General features: G+C 42.5%; 1 long non-coding RNA gene across 1 annotated transcript; it reads left to right on the top strand.

Annotated features, from left to right (window-relative positions):
* Positions 1 to 514: 514 nt before the first annotated feature.
* LOC148686426 (uncharacterized) lies at positions 515 to 12,278 on the top strand. The gene is made up of 3 exons (XR_015949402.1): positions 515 to 728; positions 9,011 to 9,149; positions 10,782 to 12,278. It is a non-coding gene; the product is annotated as an uncharacterized LOC148686426 (long non-coding RNA).
* Positions 12,279 to 12,967: the final 689 nt, after the last annotated feature.

Below are 12,967 nucleotides of genomic sequence, written 5' to 3'. Positions count from 1 at the left end.
TACCAGGGACATCTGGCAGGCCACTGTCAGAACAGGATCATGGATAAATCTTTGGTCTCATCCAACAAGGGTCTCCTTTTGGTCACATCTTCTTGCTAGTCAGGGGAGCAGTGGTGCCAGAAAACCTGAGGCCTGCCTCATGAACTGAAAGTGCACACCAAACTAATCCAGATATTTTGCCCAGATGAAGGTTCTTTCTGGATTCTAACAGTGCTGCATTTTACTAAATGTGGCCTTATTCTTTAAAAACAACAAGGGAACTTTGTTTTAAGACAAAGAGCCTCAAAGTGCTCACCATAATAATTTGTACATAGTGTTCAGTTCAATGACTAAACAAAATAGCAGCAGGATACAGGAAGAGAAATACAGGCAATTTAATAAAAACACAGAAAACAATAAAATTACTGTCTTGAACTGACTGGACTATGAACGTACAAGTTAGTTTATGTTACTTCTTTTTGGTGCACCGGGAATTAATGGGGAGTACTGGACTTCCTGCTAATACATCCAGTACTTTTAGGATGTCAAATCCTAGGGCGGACGTGTAAATGCTGTTTGCAGACCTATAAATACGTGAGCATGCAATCTTTTGGATGACACAGGAATCCGAGAGCACTCTTGGTCTCCCTTCTTTGGTTTCCAAATTGGCATCCCTAGTCAAACTTCAGCAATGCAGATCAGCATCTTTTACATCATTGCTCTTTCAGCGATGCTCTTAGCTTCTCCAGGTAAGACATAGATCAAAATCAGAATGTTCAGACATAATGTGGAAATTGGGATACATTAACCAGCATGGCTTTCTACTCCACTTCTGCTTTCCCTTCAAGGCTAATATGAAAGCCATATGCCTTGATCTATGTTGCTCTCTCTCCTCTCTCTTTTCTAGACCTGTCTCTTTCCCTCCTCCTGCACCTACTCTCAACACTTCCCTCCTTCATTCTTGTTTCCCTTGATCTATTGATTATGCTGTCTCCCTTCTCAGACTCTGCCCCATCATCCAATCCTGTTCACGCCATCTCTTTGCTATGCTGCATTTTCTGGATTTATAAGGATGTATGTAAATGTGTTTTGAACATGAGATAAGGATTTCTAATATAAAGGATTGTCTGACATTGATAAATATTTGCCTTTTCCTGCCATTTGAAGTGCAGTGTCTGATGTGTCCAAATAAAGTTCATTGGCAGAAAATGTTGAGGAACAAGCAAGGGGAATCAGGAAAAATGTTTGCCCTGGAACGTGATTCTGTGACCTGTGAGAGCCCTGAAATAACAGAGACAAGACACCAGACGTTGGTTTAAAATCAGGCCAAATCTTACTGACTGCAGTAGGCAAGGCAGGGTTGACATGGCAGTAGGGCAAGGTTCAGTTCTTCATTCCACTCAGCACTTAGTGATGGGGTACAAGCTGTTGGGAAGTACTCAACCCCTTCCCTGGAAGTCACCCAGCATTGAAACCTCGAATACTGCAAGCCAAACATCCAAGACCATAAAATCAGGAGAGTCAGATTGGATAAAGGAGGAACAGGAAAAGGAATGGGAAGAGTGGGAGAAGGAAAGCTTTCTTGCATTCCTGAAGAAACTGTCCCAGGGATGAGGAGGTGTCACTCCTGTGGCCAAGGACTCAGGAAGGTGAGGGCAGCACCCAGAAGCAAATTGGCTACCCCTTTCAGAGTGCCACTTGTGGCAGCTGCCTCTCCAGAGGTTTGGCAGTTGCAATGGCTGGTGGCAATGGGGTCAGGAATGTCAGAATGTGGAATGCCTTCATAAAATAAAATATAATCTCTCTATATAGGATTCGTCCATGCAGGGGATACTCGTACATGCTTTGAGGTTGGTGGGAAATGCAAGTCTAAATGTGAAAACGTTGTGAGTGATGCAACTTGTCTTACAGGCGTGCCATGCTGTGCACCGTAAGTTCTTTTCCTAGTTCTTCCATGGAACTCAAATGGAACATGCTTATCAAGTATTGATAAAATAAAATGCTTACAGCAAATTAGTCTCTCGAAATTTAAAACCAGCTATTTCTCATTCTCTCTCTCTCTCTCTCTCTCTCTCTCTCTCTCTCTCTCTCAAACACACACACACACACACACACACACACACTCACACACATTTAAATTGATGCCCATTGATGAATTATCTTCTCCTGGTTAGAGGGCAACATTTATATCATTTCCTTTTTCAATTGCATTATTATTAATACAGAAATTTGTAATGGTTAGAACAATGCATGTGTTTTGTTATTTTTACACCCACTTTCATTAATATACATTTCTCTTCAACTTGATGTCCACTAAGATTTTTCTAATATGGTTGCGACAAAACTTAAAATACCACCACATATTTCCCATTTCCCCAAGCAGTGAGAATCACTGATGATTTGGGCCATTTTTAAAGCATTTGCTTTATTTACAATTAATGAAGTGCAGCCATCCTAAACCGGCTCTAGGTAGACCCCGGTGGCGCGGAAACCATGCTGCGATCTGTGAGGGCGGGGGCGCCGGAGCAATCAGCGCCAGGGTGCGCGACCTGCTCGAGACTGCCCTGCATGCATACATCTCCCTATTTTCCTTCCAAGCAAGAGAAAGGGATTAGTTCAAGGACACATTCTTGGCAGGCAAAGTAGAGCCAGTATTCTGTGTGACTTTGAAATAGACTCCTGAGGCTCCTGAGGGTCAGAGGGAGATGCCTGGAAGGCCACATTCAGACCCTGGCTTCGAGTTTCTCCCCCCACCCCGATTCAGCCTACAAAAATGTTTGTGTTCGCGTGTCTGTGTACTCTCCCTGTTAACACGTAAACCTGTGAATCACTACAGAAATCTCTTTCCTTTATTCAGAAATTAAGATTAAAATGGAAAGAAACATCTGCTTCTTTCAGCAATGGCTATAACCCAAGCAACGAGATGCACGTGCTGCTAATTTGACCTGCGGAAATACTTCCATGATGTGGGAATTTTGAGAAAATCTGTGTACTATTTTGAATAAATATTTGATATGTTGCTGGAAAATGTGTGTTTGTTTATGCCCTCCTGAGACGTGGATCCCCCTTGTGGACAATTTGCAAAGCTACCAAAATCTTTTTATTTCTAAAGTTCAGGTGGTCCATGCTTGTTCTTCTCTACATGTATACCGCAAATTATGCTCAGGTTAAATAACACTTTTCTGCCAAGACTCACCATTACTGCCAGTTTGGTTTTAATGTCATTTGGCCTGCAACAATATCAAATGTGGGCTAGACAATGCTACCATTCAGTGGATTTGTAACTGGCTTACTGACCGAACCCAAAGGGTGCTTATCAATGGCTCCTCTTCATCCTGGAGAGTAGTGACTAGTGGGGTGCCACAGGGTTCTGTCTTGGGCCCAGTCTTATTCAACATCTTTATCAATGACTTGGATGATGGGCTTGAGGGCATCCTGAGCAAGTTTGCAGATGACAACAAATTGGGAGGGGTGGCTAATACCCCAGAGGACAGGATCACACTTCAAAATGACCTTAACAGATTAGACAACTGGGCCAAAGCAAACAAGATGAATTTTAACAAGGAGAAATGTAAAGTACTACACTTGGGGGGGGGGAATATGAAAGGCACAAATACAGGATGGGTGACACCTGGCTTGAGAGCAGTACATGTGAAAAGGATCTAGGAGTCTTGGTAGACCACAAACTTGACATGAGTCAGCAGTGTGATGCAGCAGCTAAAAAAGCCAATGCAATTCTGGGCTGCATCAATAGGAGTATAGCATCTAGATCAAGGGAAGTAATAGTACCACTCTATTCTGCTCTGGTCAGACCTCACCTGGAGTACTGTGTCCAGTTCTGGGCACCACAGTTCAAGAAGGATACTGACAAGCTGGAACGTGTCCAGAAGAGGGCAACCAAAATGGTCAAAGGCCTGGAAACGATGCCTTATGAGGAACGGCTTAGGGAGCTGGGTATGTTTAGCCTGGAGAAGAGAAGGTTAAGGGGTGATATGATAGCCATGTTCAAATATATGAAAGGATGTCATATGGAGGAGGGAGAAAGATTGTTTTCTGCTGCTCCAGAGAAGCGAACACGGTGCAATGGATTCAAACTTCAAGAAAGAAGATTCCACCTAAACATTAGGAAGAACTTCCTGACAGTAAGAGCTGTTCGACAGTGGAACTTGCTGCCAAGGAGTGTGGTGGAGTCTCCTTCTTTGGAGGTCTTTAAGCAGAGGCTTGACAGCCAGATGTCAAGAATGCTTTGATGGTGTTTCCTGCTTGGCAGGGGGTTGGACTGGATGGCCCTTGTGGTCTCTTCCAACTCTATGATTCTATGATTCTATGATTCTATGCCCAAAGGCATAGTTTTGTGTTGGGCCACCCCTGAACTCACCACAGAGGGTCCCCACCTCACCTCAAACCCCCAATACAAGTAATATTCAGAAATCCAAATATTCAGACAGCCCATTCATTAACATTGGTGAAATTAACCGTGCCAGATTTCAGATGGGTAGGCACACCTTTAAAGGCTTACTTGCAGAACAATTTCCATAGTAAAACAGACTACGTATGTTTATGAATGAGCCATGCTAAAGATGTCCGTTTGAATTGCTGAAACCTGATGGAGTTCTCAAGTAAGGAAGACCACAATAGAATGCTCTAAAGTTCTATCATTTCAAAGACTTCTTCTTCTTCTTCTTCTTCTTCTTCTTCTTCTTCTTCTTCTTCTTCTTCTTCTTCTTCTTCAGTCGTATCTGACTCTTCGTGACCCCATGGACCAGAGCACTCCAGGCACTCCTGTCTTCTACTGCCTCCCACAGTTTGGTCAGACTCATGTTGGTAGCTTCGAGAACACTGTCCAAAGTGTTAGATTCCATCAAAGACTTAGTGTCTACCAATGTATTCTGCTCTGACATATACTGCAACATAAACTCTTTAGATTAAAGTTCCTGTTAGAAGATGAATGACGGAAGGAAACCATAGTGCATTATTCTGAAACAGTTTTGCTCCCACTCTCAAGAGGGGGATAGTTTTGTCACTCTCCAGGAAGAAGACTCAGTTTGGTTTACTTTGGCAGCACCCACACTTCAGAATTCCCTGTGTTTTGAAGAATCTGCCTTCACTATATTCTTTTCAGGCTTAAGTGTGAAGCTGGTGATCATTTGTTTACCAATTGCTTTACTTTATTACCATTATTACAACCTAGCTTCTTGCTGAGTCAACCAATGGACTTTCTGGATCCTCATGACCTCCCTGACATGAAGGTGAAGCAAAGAAAAATCCACCACAAGACGGTACATGGACATATGTGGTCCTTTGGTTTAGCCCAACCCATATTTGGTACACTCCTGAACACACAATAGAAGCTAACACTTCTTTGGGAAACACACTGTTCTGCTCATGCCCTGTTGGTGGACTCCCATAAAGAAGAAGAAGAAGAAGAAGAAGAAGAAGAAGAAGAAGAAGAAGAAGAAGAAGAAGAAGAAGAAGAAGAAGAAGAAGAGGAGTTTGGATTTGATATCCCGCTTTATCACTACCCAAAGGAGTTTCAAAGCAGCTAACAAATCTCCTTTCCCTTCCTCTCCCACTACAAACACTCTGTGAGGTGAGTGAGGCTGAGAGACTTCAGAGAATTGTTACTAGCCCAAGGTCACCCAGCAGCTGCATGTGGAGGAGCGGGGACGTGCGTGAACCCGATTCACCAGATTATAAATCCACCGCTCTTAACCACCACACCACACTGGCTATGCATCTGTCTGGCCACCATCAGAAAAAGCTTCTGGATGAGATGAGCTTCTGGTCTGATCTAGAAGAATCTCCTTCTGTTGTTACCACTCATGTCACCAGTGCTGCCAGAAAACATGAGGACTGCCAGGAAACCATCAAGACCCATTAACCCAAAGTCCATATGAACTTAAGCCAGAACAGTTCCAACAGTTCTACATTTACTAAATGTTACCATGTTTCTTTAAAAAAAGAAAAACCCTTTTCAGGACAAAAAAAAGTCCAAAGTGTTCACTGTACTAATTTCAATGTACTGCTCATTTCATTTCAATAGTAATGTATGCTAGCAGCCAGAAACAGGAAAGAAAATACAGACAATAAAAACTATGGCGGAAAAAAGTTTTCAGTCCGCTGGATCCTGAAAACCAGAACGTTCAAGTTAACCTACTTTACTCCTTTTGGGTACCCCATGATTTTATGAGGAGCAGAGGACCATGACTTATTGTTATCACATCCATTACTACAGGAATATTATGTCATCACATTGACATGTTGTTGTTGTTGTTTAGTCGTTTAGTCGTGTCCGACTCTTCGTGACCCCATGGACCATAGCACGCCAGGCACTCCTGTCTTGCACTGCCTCCCGCAGTTTGGTCAAACTCATGTTCGTAGCTTCGAGAACACTGTCCAACCATCTTGTCCTCTGTCGTCCCCTTCTCCTTGTGCCCTCAATCTTTCCCAACATCAGAGTCTTTTCCAGGGAGTCTTCTCTTCTCATGAGGTGGCCAAAGTATTGGAGCCTCAGCTTCACAATCTGTCCTTCCAGTGAGCACTCAGGGCTGATTTCCATAAGAATTGATAGGTTTGATCTTCTTGCAGTCCATGGGACTCTCAAGAGTCTCCTCCAGCACCATAATTCAAAAGCATCAATTCTTCGGCGATCAGCCTTCTTTATGGTCCAGCTCTCACTTCCATACATCACTACTGGGAAAACCATAGCTTTAACTATACGGACCTTTGTCGGCTAGGTGATGTCTCTGCTTTTTAAGATGCTGTCTAGGTTTGTCATTGCTTTTCTCCCAAGAAGCAGGCGTCTTTTAATTTCGTGACTGCTGTCACCATCTGCAGTGATCAAGGAGCCCAAGAAAGTAAAATCTCTCACTGCCTCCATTTCTTCCCCTTCTATTTGCCAGGAGGTGATGGGACCAGTGGCCATGATCTTGGTTTTTTTGATGTTGAGCTTCAGACCATATTTTGCGCTCTCCTCTTTCACTCTCATTAAAAGGTTCTTTAATTCCTCCTCGCTTTCTGCCATCAAGGTTGTGTCATCTGCATATCTGAGGTTGTTGATATTTCTTCCGGCAATCTTAATTCTGGCTTGGGATTCATCTAGTCCAGCCTTTCGCATGATGAATTCTGCATATAAGTTAAATAAGCAGGAAGACAATATACAACCTTGTCGTACTCCTTTCCCAATTTTGAACCAATCAGTTGTTCCATATCCAGTTCTAGCTGTAGCTTCTTGTCCCACATAGAGATTTCTCAGGAGACAGATGAGGTGATCAGGCACTCCCATTTCTTTAAGAACTTGCCATAGTTTGCTGTGGTCGACACAGGCAAAGGCTTTTGCATAGTCAATGAAGCAGAAGTAGACGTTTTTCTGGAACTCTCTAGCTTTCTCCATAATCCAGCACATGTTTGCTATTTGGTCTCTGGTTCCTCTGCCCCTTCGAAATCCAGCTTGCACTTCTGGGAGTTCTCGGTCCACATACTGCCTAAGCCTGCCTTGTAGAATTTTAAGCATAACCTTGCTAGCGTGTGAAATGAGCGCAATTGTGCGGTAGTTGGAGCATTCTTTGGCACTGCCCTTGGATTACTTGGATTACTGTGATGTTAAAAGGTCTGCCTTGGATTCGTATCAAGATCATTCTGTCATTTTTGAGATTGCATCCCATTACAGCTTTTGCCACTCTTTTGTTGACTATGAGGGCCACTCCATTTCTTCTACAGGATTCTTGCCCACAGTAGTAGATATGATAGTCACCCGAACTGAATTCGCCCATTCCCTTCCATTTTAGTTCACTGATGCCCAGGATGTCGATATTTATTCTTGTCATCTCATTTTTGACCACATCCAGCTTACCTCCATTCATGGTTCTTACATTCCAGTTCCTATGCAATATTTTTCTTTACAGCATCGGACTTTCCTTTCGCTTCCAGGCATATCCGCAACTGAGCGTCCTTTCGGCTTTGGCCCTGCCGCTTCATCAGCTCTGAATCTACTTGTACTTGTCCTCCGCTCTTCCTCAGTAGCATGTTGGACGCCTTCCGACCTGATTGGCTCATCTTCCAGCGTCGTAACTTTTATATGCCTGTTTTCTTTGTCCATGGAGTTTTCTTGGCAGGGATACTGGAGTGGCTTGCCAGTTCCTTCTCCAGGTGGATCACGTTTAGTCAAAACTCTCCACTATGACCTGTCCATCTTGGGTGGCCCTGCATGGCATAGCTCATAGCTTCTCTGAGTTATTCAAGCCCCTTCGCCACGACAAGGCATTGATCCATGAAGGGGTCACATTGACATATAAGCCTATAAAGATCTGAGCAAGCATTTTTTTGGATAGCACAGGAAATCTTGGTCTCACTCTTGGTTTCCCTCTCTTGGTATCTGACTTGAGATTCAAATCTTCAACAATGCAGTTTGGCATTGTTTACATCATTGCTGTTTCATGGATGCTCTTAGCTTTTCCAGGTAAGGCATACATCAAAATCAGAAATATCAAGTCCTAAAGAAATATAGACTTATGGGGGGGGCACAAAAAGATGGAAAGTGGCCTTCTCAAAAAATTCTGCTGAAGACTTTACCTTGTTCTCCCTCACTCTACTTTTCTAGATCTCTCTTTCTTTCCTCCCACATGTCTTTCATTCTTCTTTCACTTGATGAGTTCATAATACTGCTGTCCTTCTTGGAGTCTCCTATCTGCTGTAACCTGTACACACCATGTCTTTGCTATGCTGTCTTCCTTTTGTTTAAAGGGGCCTTTGAATGTGAGAGGCAGATGTCAAAATAAAGGATAATTTTTTCCCGAGAGAGAGAGAGAGAGAGAAGCCTGTTTTAAATTTTATCACTGGATTTTATCGCTGGATTTAGGGGGTGGAAATATCTTGCATGCAGCCTACTCCCTCCTCCCTCAAACTCCTAACACTATACGGTTAAAGGGTATTCCATTGTGTTTCAAAGAATTGGTAGCCAATGACTAATGATGATGGGGCCAGATATGTCAGAATATAGGAATGCCTTCACTATAAAAACTTCTCTCTCTAGGATATACTTATGGAAAAGATCCACCGAAGAATGAAAAATCTTGCAAAGACAAGGGTGGGGTCTGCACTGCCAAGGAAAAATGCCCTGTCGCCCGCCGTCTGGACATAAAATGTGAAGTGGCCAGATTTTGCTGTGCAATGTAAGTTCTCCCCCCCCCTTTTTTTTCAAATTCATGAAACTCAACTCATGCACTCAGATTTTTATATCCCTATTCGGAATGTGATTATCTAAAGTGCTCCCAGTCCACTCTTGAACATGAAGTGGGAAGGAGTTTACTGTTCCTTCCTTCCAATATATTTGGTGAATTTTTTTTTGTTCATTTGTTTGAAGAAGAAGAAGAGAAGAAGAGTTTGGATTTGATATCCCGCTTTATCACTACCCGAAGGAATCTCAAAGCGGCTAACAATCTCCTTTCCCTTCCTCCCCCACAACAGGCACCCTGTGAGGTGGGTGGGGCTGAGAGACTTCAGAGAAGTGTGACTAGCCCAAGGTCACCCAGCAGCTGCATGTGGAGGAGCGTGGAAGCGATCCCAGTTCCCCAGATTACAAGTCTACCACTCTTAACCAATACACCACACTGGCTCTCCTAATACCTTATATCCCATGTTTCTTCCACACAGCTCAGGAGGGTGTGCATAGTTCTCCCTCACATTTATTTATTTATTTATTTATTTATTTATTTATTATAATTTAAAAAAAGCAGTGGGAAATACAAAATCAAATCAACTGCATAATTTTCCATCAATGGATTCATTTGATTGATTTAACAGGATTTTTATACTGCTTAATCTTTCATAATATTTAAGCATGGGTCCTTTGAGAGCCAGTGTGGTGCAGTGGTTAAGAGCAGTAGACCCGTAATCTGAGGAACCGGGTTCCCATCTCCACTCTTCCACATGCAGCTGCTGGGAGACCTTCGGCTAGTCACACTTCTTTGAAGTCTCACAGGCCCACTCACCTCACAGAGTGTTTGTTGTGGGGGAGGAAGGGAAAGGGGGAATGTTAGCCACTTTGAGACTCCCTCTGGTAGTGATAAAGCGGGATATCAAAGCCAAACTCTTCCTCTTCTTCTTCTTCTTCTTCTTCTTCTTCTTCTTCTTCTTCTTCTTCTTCTTCTTCTTCTTCTTCTTTTTCTTCTCTTGCCTAGGGTGACTTCACACAGTGGTGTAGTGTGGATTGCCAGTGCCCAGGGGGCATACGGAGGGTGAGGGAGGGTGGGAAATGGATGGAGTACAGCATCTGTATCACCCAGGAAATCGCATTCATGGAGATAAGAAAAGAAGAGCCATTCCATTGTCTGGAAAAATCGCTTCCTGGTTCACATGGAGAAGTTGTTTTCAGCAGAACCTAGTGGTGCAAGTCCGCAGCTGTAACTGAAGCAGCACTGGATGTTGAAATTCTTTGTGCTTAACAATTTTTGCGCCTAGAGCAACTGCCCCTGTAACCCCACCGCCACCATTCCACTGGCTACACATCCCTATCTTATCAACAATAGGAGGACTTTCTTCTATTTTCCTGTTTCATTTTTTAAGCTCAGATCTCAGATGGTTTTGGGCTGTATCGTTTTTAATTTTATTTCATGTTTTGAAACTCACATTTCATGTACAATATTCATTGGATGTTCAGTCAAATTCATTCCTTTGTAAATTTTCACTTGAATGCTGGAATATAGCTGCTTTGCTTATTCCCACACCCACGGAATATTATGTGTAATGTCTTTGTGAAAACAAAAACCTGGAAATTATGAAAGAAATCTCTTTTCTTTCTTCAGGGTTAGTTAACTGGAGAGAAACATCTGCTTCTTTCAGCAACTGACAAAACCCAAGCAACTGGATAGATCTGTTATCGGCCTCCAGAAAATACTTCAATGGAATGGATTTATTTTTGGGTGGGGAACTGTAATATAATAATATAATAATAATAAATATATGGCATGTTGCTGGGAAATGTGTGGGGTCTTGTGTCCTTGTGAGACGTGGCTCACCAAATACGGAGCAAAACTGTTTAAGAATAATGTACCATGGTTTTCTTCCATTACTCACCTTCTAACAGGACGGTGGACAACTTGTAAAGCTGCAGAAATCTTTTTACTTGTAAAGTTAAGGAAACCATCAAGTATACCACATATGATTGTTTTTTACACATATACCAAAAAATGTGCTCAAATTAAATCACACTTTTCTGCCAAGCCTTGCAGATGCTGCCAATCTGATTTTAATGTCATTTGGCTATCAGATCACAGGAATCCTTTCATTCAATATTAAAATATTTCACCAAGATATTAGGAAGAACCTTCTGATGATGACCTAGTTTACAAAGCAACAGACTGTTACCGAAGGTGTTAAATTGCCGTTCATTAGTGGGGCAGCAGCTGAAGGATTCCTATCACACATGCTATATTAGTAGATTTCCTATCTTGGCCGGCGGCTGGTCTACGTAATCTTTCAGGTTCCTTGCAATTATTTTATCCTACTAAAAATGCAATGCACAACTCCCAGATGCATTGGAATTGCTTGAATTGAGTTGTAGAACTCACCTTACAGGAGGCCACCTATTTCACATTCTTTTGTGAGTGAAAAATTCATGATAACCTGTAGAGAGAGATCCCAACTCAATAAGGGTATCTGGGCATCATGATTTGACTGAGAGTTGGTGGATAATGTGAAGCCTCTGTGGACCTCTATGCTGCAACAGAAAACTTAAATGCAGAAATGCAAAGTACATTTCCCTATCCATTAATCTATTTTTGGATTAATGGATTTACAGTATTTGTGTTTGGTACACCTTGTTTTCTTGACACAAAGGGCCATGGGTGTCCTAAAATACAGTCCTGCAGTTGATGCTTGAGCTTCATGAGACTCCAGAAGGAAACTTGAGACAAGATAGATGGGTAGCAGATGATATTTACTGAAATACAACAACTATAGAATGTGCAATCAGAATAATTCAATGAAATTAACCTAAACAAATGAGATTCGGGTAGTGAGGTGCATTGATGGGAGCATTCCAACCCTCCCAACTCCTGAGCCAGCTGTGAGCTGCACACTATGATCACACAGCAAGGTCTGAGGCAACTCCTCCCTCCTTGCATGCTCCTTGGGTACATGAACCTGACAGGAGCACTGTGGCCCTGTTGGCCAGTGTTCACCCCTAAGCACCTGACAGGGCCAAACACCTTAAAGACAAATTGTCCACTGTACTGATTTGTATGCACTGTTCAGTTCAGTTCATTGATTTTAGCCATGAATGATAGCAGCCGGAAACAGAAAATAAAATACGGGTAATTTAATTTTAAAAATCAAAAACAATAAAAATGATGTTTCCAGCTGGCTGGACTCTGAATTCTTTTTGGTGTTCCAAAACTTCACGAGGAGCACTGGATCAAGACTTCCTGCTACCACATCCATTAGTTTAGGAGTATTAAATCCTCGGGCTGACGTGTACTAAGCATGCAGCAAACCAAGAGCACTCTTGGTCTCCCTTCCTTGGTTTCTGACTTGAAATTCCCAGTCAAACGTCAGCAATGCAGATGGGCATCTTTTACATCATTGCCCTTTCAGGGATGCTCTCAGCTTCTCCAGTTAAGGTATACATCAAAATCAGCATGTTCAGACATAATGGGAAAATTGGGGCTCATTAACCAGCATGGCCTTCTCCTCCACTTCTGTTGAAACAGGTTGGAACAGGTTGGCCCTGTTCACTGTTGGGAAACATGAACTCCATTACATTCCTGTGTCATTTCCGAACTGGAAAGCGCAACACATACATAGATGTTAAGGAAATAAACAACAACTATCTGACTTTTAGAAGACATCTGAGAGGAGCCCTGTTTAGGGAAGTGTTTAATGTTTGATGTTTATTTGATTATTACCATCTGCACTTAGTGAAAAATTATTGAACAAATCAAGAACATGGACGGGCATTGCAATATTCAAGAGATCCATTTGGGGCATGAGT

This window comes from Zootoca vivipara, chromosome 3 (assembly GCF_965207765.1).
Source record: "Zootoca vivipara chromosome 3, rZooViv2.hap1.1, whole genome shotgun sequence".
Taxonomy (NCBI): domain Eukaryota; kingdom Metazoa; phylum Chordata; class Lepidosauria; order Squamata; family Lacertidae; genus Zootoca; species Zootoca vivipara.
Note: the sequence above shows the minus strand (reverse complement) of the source record. Positions and strands in the feature narration are given on the sequence as shown.